Genomic DNA, 15,142 nt, shown 5'->3' with positions numbered 1-15,142 from the left:
AAAACCAAACAATTTTCGAAGTAACTACAAGCCTTCCTTATGCTTTTCAGTAATGTCTTTTAATATAAGATTTCAATTTCATGGTCTTTCATAAAGGAGTATTTTTGTTTTGGAAGTGCACTGTTCTGCTGGTTTGCTTACTGATATCTTTATGCAAATGTCCCTGAAGAATAAGACACTTCACAGTGTTTTATACAAAAATGTAAGTCTTTCATGTGCTGCTTTTCCTGCATTCTCCAAAAGAATCATCTTTTCCTGACAATCCATATTGAAATGAAATGATTTCCTATGAATTTAATTATGTTGAAAGCATTTGACCACAGCACTTTTCTACCTATTGAAATGAAAATCCTAGAAGACCACATCACATCTACGTGATCCAAACCATTGAGCTATTTTGATTTATATAATCTAAACTTATATAATCTAATAGAGTTTTGTTCTATTTTGAATGTTTGTGTCCATTTTCAACAGGTTTACATTACTCCTTTGCTTTTCCTTCAGAAAGCAACAGAGTTCTGAAATCTTAATTTTCATTCAACTGGGTATATTAGAAAAAATAGTGAAATGTAAGGCATCTAATCACTGGGATCTTACCCTTTGTTGCAAAGCAACCACAGAGTTTGGAGAATGTCCAGCCTTAAAATTAATGAGTGACTGTGATCCACAGAGAAATAACTTTAACCACAATTTGGCTAGACCTTAAAGTCTGCATTTTTATTGTTTTTGGCATCTGGAACCATATTTTTAATGGATTCACTTCCCTTGAGATAGGTAGTGAAAGAAAGGTGCGTAGTCCTAAACTTGAACCTTTTGTGGTTTCTTTGCTTTCTTTTCTGAGATTTAAATAGCATTAATTACACTGTAACCAGAAAAGTCAATTGTCTTATAGTCTGACAGCATTTGGTTTTGTTCCCAAGATGTGAGTCCTTGTGCTAAGAAGAAATTACATTCAGCTGGGACTTGTTCCAACACTGACAACAGCCTTGGGATCAATGCTGTAATGGCTTTTGGCTCTCACTTCCCTTGAACATGGCTTGTGTAAGCTCAGAGAAACTGCTGAACACAAGACAACCAGTACCTTAAGCAGCCATTGAAATTAATCAGATGCAAATGAAGAAATCAGAGTAGTATATGATAACTAGTCTGGTGAGGTCTTAACCTTCTCTGCCTGATGGATGGCAATGCTAAGAAGGTGATAACTGCAGGTAACCACCATGCTTTGTTCTCCCTGTTGTTTTGTATTACAACATGACTATGAAAACTTCAAGGAGACCTCTGTGACCAACATCTTACCCATGAGAAACGGACTGCAATCACTGAACTAACACCCAGGGAGCTGAGTGGATCTCTGCGCATTATTGTCGACCAAACCTGGCACTGGATGGATGATGTTTTTTCATTCTTTACAGCTAACAGAGCCATGCAAAGCACAAGGCTGTGTGTTAATGGGACACTTTCCCCAGGCATCTGCTACTAAGGGGCTGCAGCAGACAGCAGAAGGTGGGAACTGGGAGACCTGCAGCACTGAAGTCTCTATATGAACTAGCAACCCAAGGGTCTCCTCATACTCAGTGGTGAGAAATGGGCACTTTTAGGGCATCGTTCATTGATTCAGATACCAATTTAGGATGAGATGAATGACATTCAAAAAAATTACTATTTACTACTACTGCTTACTACAAATTGCTATTTAATACTGTCCATAAAGAAAATCAGAGAGTGATCTCAGGCCTGTGCTTACATTCATTTACTCACGTACATCTCTGTTGGGTTTGAGGAATCTCACCCAGACTTCCCAGCAGGTGTTGTGGGTAAAGTTTAGAAAACACATCTGGAAGACAGGCTTTTCTGGATCTGCTTTTCACCAGCAGGGAAGTCATGGAAGTAGCAGACAGGGGTTTAGAGTGACTAGGGAGGGTTAGGAGGTCTTCTTACAACAAAGAAGAAATACAGCATAAAAGTCTTCAAGAAAGCTAAGCAGAATAAATACAGGGAGCTGGCAGTTAACATCCTGTAGAAATATATGTAAAGGAAAGGGATCAGGCAAACTGGTAATTCCATTTAAAAATAAAAATAAAGAAAATTAGAAGCATTGGAGTAAAGTATCCTGAGGCAAAGAAAAAAATCAGAAAAAGCAGAGGAAACAAAAGAGGCACCCAGCTGAATCAGAGGTCTTCAATAAGCTGAAATATAAAGAGGAACCAGACAGCAAAACATAGCTCAAACAGCTAAGGACAAGAATTAAAGCAAAGCGGAAGCATACAAAGACATGAAAATCAACACAGATGCAATTACCAAGTAATGTAAGAAGTAACAAGAAAACATTTAATATATCTATTAGATAGCTAGAGGAAGGTCTTGGAAAAGGTCTTGCCACTCTCAGTAAAAAGGGAAAGCCAGGAATAGAAGATGTCAAGAAACACTTAATATCTGTATGGCTTGACTAGAACAGCTGGCTGTCACCAGACAGCAAACCCATAGGCAACCACTGTAACTGATCTGGTGGCAGATTAAGGAAAGAGCAAATCAGAGATTACTCAGATAGTCAAGGATTACTTGGATAAATTAGGTCCACGTAAGCTATGAGTGATCAGGGAGGAGCACACATCTGCTTCATCTGTGCTCTGAGCTGGCCCATCACGTGGCACCTGCAGTCTCAGAGGCTCTGTGGGCTGATTAGCTTGGTGTGAGCCCAAAACCACAGAGACATAAGCTTGAAAAACATACGAGCCCTCCTGCTTCTTCTTATCACATGCCCTAGAGGGAAAGTGTAAATACATCTGTTCTGGTTAGTTTTACCTTCATTCAAAAATTCAAAGACAAGTAGTGCCTGGAAACCCCGGACGAAGACAGCATAAATAGATTATAATTTCCTTATTTTGTTCGACATTGTGAAACTGCTGCTAAGCTTCCGTACCTGTTCAGATAACCCTGCTTTAGAAAGGTATGCTGTGCTGAAAGCCCTCCCCTCAGCCACCCAGAAACTGTCCTGGCTGTCAGCAAGCAAGAGTATGGCACAGGTCACAGCCAGAGTGCGGGAACAGGGGGTATTTATCTGTATTGGAGATGAACAGGAGTTTTCAGGTAGTTTCAGCTTATGCCAAATATAGCAAAAAGCTTTTTTTTTTTGAATTATTGCTTCACTTAATAGGTGCATTTTATATAATAGACTCTAACAATATTTGGGGTAGCTGTTTGTGTGACTCAGAAACACCTGAGAGTGCTCTTTTCCCAGCATAGCAAATGAAAACAACAAACTTTTTCTTCTGCCAAATAAAATTGCCCAGTCTATCAAATCCTACTTTCCGCACCAGTAGGTATGAAGGGCAAATACTAAGCTGAAGAAACAATTTAGGAAAAATGAAGAACTAAAATTTGAGTTCTTTTTTTTTCCTAAGAGGTAATAATTCATTTATTCTAGAAATGTATCCTCTGACTATTCCATCAAAAAAAGGTATGTAATTATCAAACAAGAGTAATTAATTCAAAATTTGTAAAGGCAAGTCCTAAACCAAGAAAGTGCCAGACTTCAGATTGCCCTTGTCATATTAAATTGGCCTCCCTGTGCTGATATATCATGGTACAATCTTTAATTATATGACTGCTTACTATCCTAGCTGCGGGACTGCTGCCTCATGCAATGCCTCATGTGGATTATATTAATAGTTCAGTATGTTGTAGACATAGCTGGAAAGATCCAGTCAACAAGGCAAAAGAAATCTGTAATCCACATGGAATCCTTCACTAGAATCACAGATAATTCAGAATGAAAGCACAAGACTTATATCCTTAAAGTTTCAATGAATATATAATTTAGAATTTCAGAATTGTGATATCTACGAAATCTTGAGGCAGGTACTTTGTGGAAAACATGAAACAAACATTCACCTTGCAGTGGCATCATGAAGGAACATGTAGCCACAAAATATTTTCCAAGTACAAAAGTTCCATTAAAGTTAAAAGAATAACAAATCATCCCCAGAATCTTTATGGGAAGAAAAAATATGACTTTCGGAATTTTTCCAAATATTATATAAAATAAAGCAAATCAGTATAGAGTGTTAAAACAAAATTTAATTAGTATCATTCTTTAATATCTGAGGTGTTAAGGCATACTGGCATTTTATACAAAGGGGAAGGAGGCAAATCTGACCATATTTGATTTTTTCCCCTCTCCTGATAAAGGTTCGTACTAGTACTTATAATACTAAAGGTTCACACCAGTACTTGTGAAGTCCCCAAAATTACTCAAAAATTATAAAATCATCTTCACTTTTACATTTTGGAAAGGACATAGAATCATAGAATAGAATCATAGAATCATCTAGGTTGGAAAAGACCTTTAAGATCATCCAGTCCAACCATTAACCTACACTACCAAGCCCACCTAAACCAATCAAGGGCAGACTAGACTAAACCATGTCCCCAAGTGCCACATCTAACCGTTTTTTGAACACTTCCAGGGATGGTGACTCCACCACCTCTCTGGGCAGCCTGTTCCAATGCTTGACCACCCTCTCCGTAAAGAAATTTTTCTTAATTTCCAACCTAAACCTCGCCTGGCGCAGCTTGAGCCCATTTCCTCTTGTCCTATCACTAGCTACTTGGGAGAAGAGACCAACACCCACCTCACTACAACCTCCTTTCAGGGAGTTGTAGAGAGCGATAAGGTCTCCCCTCAGCCTCCTCTTCTCTAGGCTAAACAACCCCAGTTCCCTCAGCCGCTTCTCATAAGACTTGTTCTCCAGACCCTTCACCAGCCTTGTTGCCCGTCTCTGAACACGCTCCAGCACCTCAATGTCTTTCTTGTAGTGAGGGGCCCAAAACTGGACACAGTATTCCAGGTGCAGCCTCACCAGCACCGAGTACAGGGGGACAATCACCTCCCTGCTCCTGCTGGCCACAGCATTCCTGATACAAGCCAGGATGCTGTTGGCCTTCTTGGCCACCTGGGCACACTGCTGGCTCATGTTCAGCTAGCTGTCAACCAGCACCCCCAGGTCCTTTTCGGCCAGGCAGCTTTCCAGCCACTCCTCCCCAAGCCTGTAGCGTTGCATGGGGTTGTTGTGACCCAAGTGCAGGACCCGGCACTTGGTCTTGTTAATCCTCATAGAGTTGGCCTTGGCCCATCGGTGCAGCCTGTCCAGGTCCCTCTGCAGGGCCATCCTACCCTCGAGCAGATCAACACTCCCACCCAATTTGGTGTCATCTGCAAACTTACTGAGGGCACACTCGATCCCCTCATCCAGATCGTTGATAAATATATTGAACAAGGCTGGCCCTAAAACAGAGCCCTGGGGAACACCGCTCGTGACCGGCTGCCAACTGGACTTAACTCCATTCACCACAACTCTCTGGGCTCGGCCACCCAACCAGTTCTTTACCCAGCGAAGAGTATGCCTGTCCAAGGCGTGAGCTGCCAGCTTCCCGAGGAGGATATTATGCGAGACGGTGTCAAAAGCTTTGCTGAAGTCCAGGTAGATGACATCCACAGCCTTTCCATCATCTACCAGGCGGGTCACCAGGTCATAGAAGGAGATCATTAAAGTAAAAATTGAAGACATTAAAGTAAAAATTCAAAACTTCAAACCATGAAGCTCAGGAATTCAGAACAGCATTTTACAGGCTTTCCTGGTCTTCAAGGAAGGCTGCATTTTCTTCATGTGATGTTTTCCTGAGAGTAGAGTGGCAATTAACATATATGTTGAAATGAAAACCTCCTCTACCCATCCTATTGCATCCCTTTAGCAGGAAAGTTAAGTCATTGTGCATCATCTCTCTGTTCCTAGCCACCCATGCTAGGATCACTCTTGCTACTCCACGTCTTTTGTGCCATTCACATAATTTCTTTTTTTTTGTCAGTACGCTGCCAGTCTTCAGCCATTGGCAGGGTGAGGAGAAATGAAGGCTGTTCTGCACCCATGAGAGAAATGGGAAAGGGTGTGGGATCTGGGACTATTCCTCACAGAACAGGATGGGGACCCAAGGGAAAATCCATGTTACTTAGACTAATTAAATGCAATAGTTTTCTGAATTGCTATTTCTGCAAGAACCATGCTGCAGACAAAACCCCTTTATTTTTCCATCCTCATCACGCAGGACTGCTGGGGACACATGCCGCAACAGTCGGTACTAACTTTGATCTGTTTGCAAAAGACAGAGATTTACATTATATTACCAGTCATCAAGGATAATTTACAAAGACCTTCAAAGTCTTTGGAAGGCTAGAGCTTTGTGTAGTGTTTATTGTTTAGAAATGCTTGGTCTTTGTCGATGTTCTCCCTAAACAGAGAATGTTTGGTTACCTGTCACCAGTTCTTAATTTAAAAAAAAACCCAACACCTCACTCCTGTTCATTTAATGTAGTTTTTTTAAAAATCAAATTAATTTTTTTTCAGAATACATTTTCTGAGTCCAGGCTAGCCTTGTATCACATGTCCTAGCTAGACCAGGTCAGAAAAGTTTTGATGAAATTCATTGAAAAAGCTGGAGTTTGAGCTGAAATCCTTCAACTGAAACACCTCAAGTTTCTTGAGCTCTTGGTAGACCACAGGCATCTCTCCCACAGAAACTTGCGTGGCTTCAGAGAGTAATGAAAAGGACTTAATGTTTTTACAAGAAGCTGGAGAGACCCAGACACATAGGTCTTCCCAGCCCTGCCCTCCAGAGCCAAGACCTAGGCCTGTTTGCCCTTGCAGACCTCGGGGTTCTCAGGGCTATGGCTTTACAGCGGCATGTTGGAGTCCCTTGCATGCACAGCTGCCTTGAGCAGTGCCTCCTCGATGAGAAAGGTGACAGCACTGCGAAGCCAGCTGCCTGAGAGCCATGGGGTCCTGGCTCCAGCCGCAGGTTTCCAGGCTCCCACATTCCGATCACAGAACCAGAATGCTGAAGCTGGAAGTAGCTGCACAAGCTCTCCTGGTCCATTCCTGGAAAGCAAATCAATTCCTTGATCTATAAAACATCACAGCCTACCACACCAGCCTTCAAATCGCAAGATGATGGTCCAGGAGCCTGGGAGTGTTGTACGCAGCCCAGGGACCATGGTGGACAGTCAACCTGGAGGCCTCTGGAGCTTGTGCATTCAACCAACTCCTCTCTTGGCAGTGGTGAAAGAAACAGCAATGCCATTTTCTTTCACACCACCGGGCCTCTGTGAGCAATTTTGTTTTCAAAGTTCCAGTTCATTAGATATTTTTGAGCAACAATTATTATTGTCTGTCAACTTGAAATTCTGTACTTTGGCCAACTCTGAATAACCCTGAATTGATTTAAAACCTGAGGAGTAAGGACATGTAAGTGACAAAATATATCTAGACTGGCAATGTTAGAATCATTCTGAAGGCAATGGACAGTATGTATGGTGAGAATCATGTCTATTAATTTTTTTTGAAGTAATGGATAGCTGTTAGCAATAAACTGGGGTCTCCAAAGCGCACTGAAATTATTTAGAGACCTTTCTTTCCAGCCCTCTTTCACTTTTAACGTCTATTGGCAATAGTAAGTGCCTAAATGGATACAGAAACCAAATCATGTGACAGAGTTCATATATAGCACAAGCAGCAGGCAATTTAGATTGCCAGTTTTGTTATTACTAACAGTGCAAAATTGCTGTGAAAGAGGCAAAGTAAAAATACTCTCGCAGACTTCTCCATTGTATTCCATTTCCTACATTTATTTTGGAGGTGGATTCTACTGTGTTTATAGCTGAAGGTTATGGATAATTACATACTGTCACTGTTCACTTTCATTATTTAGGCACGAATCCTTCTAGCACTTTTGCATAAGCATAACTTTATTCATTTTGCAAGTTCAATGGGACAACCCATTGTACATGAAAGCAAGCATATGAATAAATCTTCATAGGATCAGAGGCTTAATTTGTACAAGAAGAATTAGATGTTAGAGTAATCTGTTGCTGGTTTAGTGAATGTTAAGTTCTTCCCAAAATACCAGATGTGGGGAAGAATGCCCAAAGAACGAAGTAGACATGACATCACCTAATTGTCATTGTAGAAATAACAGCATGCATGTAGCATAATCCAACATGTGGCAGATATGGACATTTGATTTAATCTTTTTGCAAAACCAAAGTAAAGTTAATGTAAACTGTAGCTACATAGCCAACTCATCCGCCAGTGCATCAAGTCCATTCTTAAACAACAGCACAGATCAAAATTCCTTCTCTTAAAAGTGAGTTTCAGTTTTCCAGATAAAAACAGTTCATTTCAAACCAGGATGCTGATCTTGCCCAGAGCAGGTCACACAAGTATTAGTTGATCTAGCAACCTGATTGTCCCTGGACAGCACTGCCTCAGCCTCACAACTAGGAGCAAAGGAAAATGCTGCTGTTTAGAAGAAGTCATAAGGTCACCATGAACCCCCTCTACTACCAACCTCAAGCTGCTCTTTATTTTGCCCCCACCATATAATCACTGGATGCATCCACTTTTCCTGAAAAGCAAGCTGAGCCCAGCATAGATACTGCTGAGCCCCAGATGCCTAAGAGCCACCCTGTAACTATACCTGTCTGAACAATTAGTACTGGAAAATGCTTCGTCTATTGCTAACTGGAACTACAAGAACTTTATTTTACATTAGCCTTATCTTAGAAATTTAGAGTAGCCTGAGCAGGTTTCATCCTATATGTTCTGAACCAATGGCAACGTTGCTACTGAATTCGTGAATGCAGGACCTGGCCCGAGTAAGCTATGTGCTGTAAATTACAAAGGAATGATGCAGCTGTTACTCTGTACTTATCTTCAAATGCATTATTTTTCCTATTTTAATTAATGAGTTGGCCAACCTTTCTGGTGTGCTTTACTTACAAATGCTATAGCTATAGAGAATGAATTGTTATTGCAACACCTAAAAAGTCCTGGGGAGCATAGCGTGGATCCCTCAGCAGGTACTGGTTTCATCTCCACACTGAGCATCAGCAGGTAGACTGGCTCCAGCCCTGAGCTGTCTTGGCAAAGGTGCAGCCAATTGGTGTTCTCCTGGATCCAAGCTGCCTGCACATAGAAAAAAAGTGGTTTTGTGTTTCTGCATCCACAGCATGGTTAATCCATAACCCAGGTGAGCTTCCAGGCATCACTGCTGACACGATTATTTTCAAAATCCATTACTTTGTCATTTGACTATACACCCAAAAATGTGAATACTGGCTGATTTTTCCCAGTACTATTCAGCTCAACTTTATTTTTTTGAAATGTCACATAATTTGACAGTTTGATAGTATTTTGGAAGTAAGAAATAAAAAGGAATGTGTTGTAATGATAAGGAAAACATCTGTTGAAGCCATACAGGCATCCAAAGTTGTTTGTAGCTCTTTTAAGTTTTAAATAACATGCAGCAGTTAAAAATAAAGATTTAAATGATTAATATAATTAAGGCACTGGAGTTTTAATAACAGCCAGAATGAATTCCTGTGAACAATGTGAAAGGGATTTAAAGCCTCTTTTTAAAAGATGGCTAGATTTATACCTGAAATTTTAACCTCATTATCATATCAATTTTGTTATTTTTTTCAGTTTGGCAAAATATTTATTTACTGCAATAAACAGGAAGAGGCTCATATGTATATGTATGTGATTGTATCGAGGGCAAAGCAAAGACAGCTGGAGTCAGAATTACAGTTCCAGCCTGCAGCATGCTGGGCTGATCTGCTGAGTGAATTTCCACTCGTCTTTTTTTCATATTCTTCCCATCATGACAATGGAAGCTTCTCTTAACACTGGCTGGGGCTTCCACCTGGGTGAAGAGAGATATTTCTTCCCAGAGCGTTACTTAAAGAGTGCTTCTGTAAGCTTATCCACAAGCTCATTACTGCAACAGCAATTAATCGTATCTGGTCTTAGATCTGTATCGTCTGCAAACACACACTTCACCCCTTTCTTAATCAGCCCATAAGGTTGCCTGGGTGGTTTGCTACTGGCAACCCAGGGACACCATCCCAAAACCTGCCCCAAATCTGCACCCTCCTTGGGCTGCTGCCCCACTTTGGAAGCCACCTGGCTGTCCGAGCTGACAGTCCTGATGGCCACCTTTTCTGCAAAAAGCCCAGCTGAATCCCAGGCAAATTTCTTCTCAATGTGAAAACGAAATTTTGTCTAGTTTTCTCATTTCTTTAACTTCATGTCATTCCATGTGAAGATTTTGCTGTCCAGCAGTGCCTCCCTCCTCCAAGCACATACGTGGCCGTAGGCGAAGGGTTGCAGTGCAGCACATGAGCATAGCTGCACACATCTGAGAGCACCTGGCCCCTGCAAAAAAATATTACAATAAGCAGCTTTCACTGAGTCCCTGCACAGTCTGTCCTGGTCAAGAGCTGCCTGAAATAGCAGCCTCCCATTCTGAACATCATCTCCATTTCTTTTTGGCTTATTTTTTAATTTCCAAAAGTTTAGTCCTTTGGGGAGAAGGCCTGTGCACGTGCAACTGCTGTGAAACCATTACACCTGGAAAGGATCTGCTATGTCTGTTTAATTGAGCAATTTGACAAAGTGACTCTTTCAGGGCTTCTCTGAAGTTAACAGAAGATTTATTAGTTACTTCAGCAGTAGCAGAATCAGGCCCTTTGACTTCATCAGGCATGTCATCCATCTTCACATGAACAGGCTGACAGGACAGGGATTGAAATTTCACAGTCTGTGATATATTTAGAGATTGTTTAGATTGGATTAGGCTATGGAAAATACTGTGCTGACCAAGATAATCATCCTTCAGATATTGATCTAACCCCTGTCTGCTCAAATTTGTTCTTCCAAATCACATTGCCTGCAGCTACCTACCACTATCTTACAGTAATATTGCAGTGACAGCAGCTGGGATCCCTGATTTTTTCCCAAAGGAAAACAATGGTGAAACCCCAACTGACTTCAACCGTGCAGGATTGTGCCCTATGGACACTGTTTTCAGCACCACATTTCCCACCAAAATGGGCTTATGTTTTGAGCTGCAATGCTGAAAATCAGACAGTAATATCCCAACTCAGCCCAAGAAGGGGAATATATCCACAGAAATCATACCTACAGTACTATATAGCACTACCTAGACTAGCTCTGAACAAATTAGTGGGAGTGCTCAGGGAACATGCCAAATTTCCAAAACGACAGTACCAAGGGTAACATGCACGGCCCCAACAGAGCTAAAATGTCCCCAGGAGACCGTTGTACCACCATGGCTGTACTGCTTCCAGCACGGCTTGTTCTGAGACAGCTAAGGTATCTCTGGATGGTGCTGCCTTGTCATATTTTGATTTAGACACATTTTTAGACCTTTGCTGAACTGGGTCTAAATATATACTTGTGGAACAGCTCCATAACCTGGATCTCCGTTACAACCACAGATTTGGAATGCAGCTCAAAACACTTGGGATGGCTGAAAAGGGCACACAAAGGGAATGACTCCCTGCAGCCTGGAAAACTGGGGATTTTGCCAGCAATGCGTAAGGTGGAATAAGACCAACAGGACTCTTAAAGCTGTGACACTGCTTATTAGATATAAGGCATGCCCACTGAAGCACTATTGCAGAAAGAAATAACAAAGTGTTGTCAGCTCTGTAAGTACAATTCCTGCACTGGTTTATGGATTTCATATAGAATTTTAGTCAAAGCACACTATGGAAATCAAATGGAATTTAATTTTTGAAGCATCCTTTGTCCTGGGGGAAGAGAAGTTAATTAAGGTGAGTTTCTTATTCTAATACCTTACACACCGCACAAAATAAATGTAAAGCACTACCAAAGCTATACAGATTTGGGATTTTGCAGTATTATAAATGATTGCCTTCAGGGCAGAACAATAGGCTGCCCAATCCTTCTTCCTAAGACTTGTTGATAATTCAAATAACTCTAGTCTCCTGAGTCATGCTGGTTTTCCTAGAATCCAAGCTCTCATGTTTAGCAGATCACATAAGAAACTGATGATTCAATTTTCTATTTAGTTTGTGGTAATCCCATGAACAAGACAATTCAGAGATGCAGCCAGGTGTGCAACAGGTTTTGGTGTAATATTCCTAGGTTTTTACTGAGGTCCTGTGCTAACTCCAGATCTTGTGATCTGTATTTGTTGCTGGAGGTGATGAAGGGTTTGCTCTATCTTTTAGCCTCTTATTCCAGTTTGTGAGGTTCAGGAACCATGTCAGCAGCACACACAGTGCAGTTCAGTGCTTTGGGTTCAATAGGCTTCAACAGCTCATCAATAGCAACATTTCCGTCAAAACCGTCAGCATGCTCCTACCCAGCATCACTTACTCTGAACTATAAAACCTCATGCTCACTGTTTCTGCTTTCATGGATTCCATGACAAGGGTAAGATATCCTGCCAAAACATAAGTTTTGCTCATAAAAGCCTTGTACATCCATACAAAAACACCAAATAAGAAAAGGTGAATAACCTCCTCTCTTGAAACATTCCTCCTCAACTCAATGGCTTGCCGATTTTTGTCAATTCTTTCAAGAGGCATCTCTTTACCTTCTACATCCTCCCAAAACAGTGGCAAGGAGGGATTATCAGGGGAATCCTTTAACTAGAAAAAGCAGCAAACTGTCCATGTCAGGATCAAGTAGATTTTAGAACCCATTAATAACATTTTTAATAAACCAATAGAAGATGTAGCTACCACACTGGCCCACACTCAGTTATGAGTTTGACTATTCATGAAAAATTAATGCCAGTTAGCCATTTTGACATCAGAAAACAATGAAAATGGAACTCCAGAAAATAGTCTTAGAAAGGCAAAAGTTCATATTGTATCAATTATTCTGAAATCGAGTTTTAAGTATATGCTATACTTTCCAAGTATACTCAGAGAATCTCACTTCTGATATTTTTGATTCTTACAATTTGCAATAATGTAAATATTTCCAAGAATTTCCTGGATTGGTTTATATATTATTAAGTTCAATATCTGAGATAACTGTAGTAGAAAGTTTTAACAGTACTTATTAAAGAAAGAGTGTGACTGGGTTGTAATTTAGTAGATTATTTGCTGCAGCTAAATAGATGGGATACCTGAGGACATGAAGCTATCACAGCAGAGGCAGATATGGACTGAGATCAGAACAGGAGGTGAAAATATGCAAGCTCCTATCAATATAGTAATAAAAATGATATAATAATGACAATGACCTTTCTCCTAACTTGAGCTTCAGCTTGTTATTGTTTTGCTTTGTTCTTGCACCATAGAGCTATCAGAGTACTGAGTAGCAAATAGGTATCATCCTCCCTCAAAAAAAGAGTGCTTAATGTCAGAAATGGGTCTTTGTCTATAGGAAAAGGTCCAGAGCTTCTGGACGTGACTAAGACAGACAGAGTTAGATACTCAAATGCACTTGGGATGCTCAGCATGAAAAGTTTTGTGCTGGGGAGCTATGTAAGGCTTGGGTCAAAGATTTCTGAATTGCTGTCATGCCTTGCCTGTCACCGCTCCATCAGCCACCTCAGTGTGGTTCAGTAAAAAAAATCCAACACCCAACTCCTGCCATTGCCTGCCTGGAGTGAAACCAGACACAGCTCCTCTCACTAACTTTTTAGGCATACTCAGGAGCTAAAACCTGACGTCTCCTGTCCACAGATCTGACATAAAGCAGGCACCTGCCCTAATTCTGCCTGCCTGTGGGCCCCAGCTCCAGCATCCTTCACTGCTTTCAGCCAGCTCACAGGTCCTCTAAACACACAGATAACCCCCCGTGCAAGATGAGGCCTCCAGCTGCTTGAAGCAGGCACGAAGATACAAAAGGTGCTTGAAGCCTCCAGGAAGCCATGCCAGGGTCTTTCTGGGCCAGGAGGAAAGAGGCGGAGAGAAGAGGGCACGTTGCAAGGAGGTGAAGCCACAGAGCCACACTCCTCCTCAGTAGGAGTGCAGTTGGACTGGGGCATGAGCAACTATGGTCAGCAGCTGGAGGAGAGAAGGGGATGTGGCAGGTCCCCAGATCATGGCATGACCGTGGCATAGGCTCAACTCATCCACATATGAATGAAGTGCCACCACCACTGGGCCTAGCTGAATGGAGTAGAGAGGTTGGTTTTAGGAGTCTACATCCATGACTAGGGTAGAGAAAAAAACACTCCGGAAAATCAGGGACAGAGGTGGAGAAGTCAGCAGCCATACGCAGGGCTGAGGTTTATAAATACAACCCTTTCTCGTTTCCAAGCTTGCAGATAGGAATCAGATTTGAGCACCGATGGAAGATACCTGGGCTGTCACACAAGCATATCACAGTACAACGCTTTGACAGATGACAGCACACCTTCACTGCAGGTTTTTGCCTGGGTATACAAATTTCACAACAAGCAGGACTGCTGTTTTCTTCCCACAAGAGGGCCCTACAGCTTCACTCTCTAGACTAAGGAATCTGTGATATTTAAGATAGGGCTTGTGAATAACTGTAGTCCCACGTTGCCTGTAAGAGGTCACCATGGGGTATATATTATCACATACTCGGCACTCCTATGAATGTGTAAGTCGTCCCTGTGACTCCTGAGCCAGAGGAGTAGGATTTGAGCCATAGCAGGAAAATAAACCTTTATTAGTAAAGCCTTTAATAGTAAAGAGAAAGAAATAGTTTTCAGGGACCCCCAGTTAGAGTTGAAAGGTGTGATTACATGGGACCCATTTTCTATGTGCTGCTATGTGGGAAGGACCTGTCTCAGTTTGTTATGTAGAGTGGCAAACAGAAGTAACCACAAGCTGGAGGTAAAACGCGTGGTATAAGCAGGATTGATTTCAACAAGGCGTTTTGCAGTAATGCTATCCACTGGTGGGATAACAAGCAGAAATATTAGAGATGTGAGACAGATGATTGCAGCCAGGCTCATGGGTATGCTTCCTCGGCTGGTAGTGCTGACATGTGGTCACTAAATGAAAAATGACTGGAAGAAGCATAGTGTAACCCTGGCTTATCCCTCCCTCACCGTATCCTGGGCTCCCTGGGGGAGTCCTTCACTTGGGAGACTGCGGGGACTCCTGCCCAAGTTTGCAGAGAAGAGGACATCAGTCCCCTAGGAAAACTCAATCCCAGCTTCTTGCAATATACGGACACAAAACTTGACTCCTGCTGCAGATCCTAGAGACGCCAGATAGGAGCAATGTCTTAAGGAGCGCAATGCTGGTAAAAGCTTTCCATTTCCCCAA

Source organism: Pelecanus crispus, chromosome 2 (genome assembly GCF_030463565.1).
Source record: "Pelecanus crispus isolate bPelCri1 chromosome 2, bPelCri1.pri, whole genome shotgun sequence".
NCBI lineage: Eukaryota > Metazoa > Chordata > Aves > Pelecaniformes > Pelecanidae > Pelecanus > Pelecanus crispus.
Note: the sequence above shows the minus strand (reverse complement) of the source record.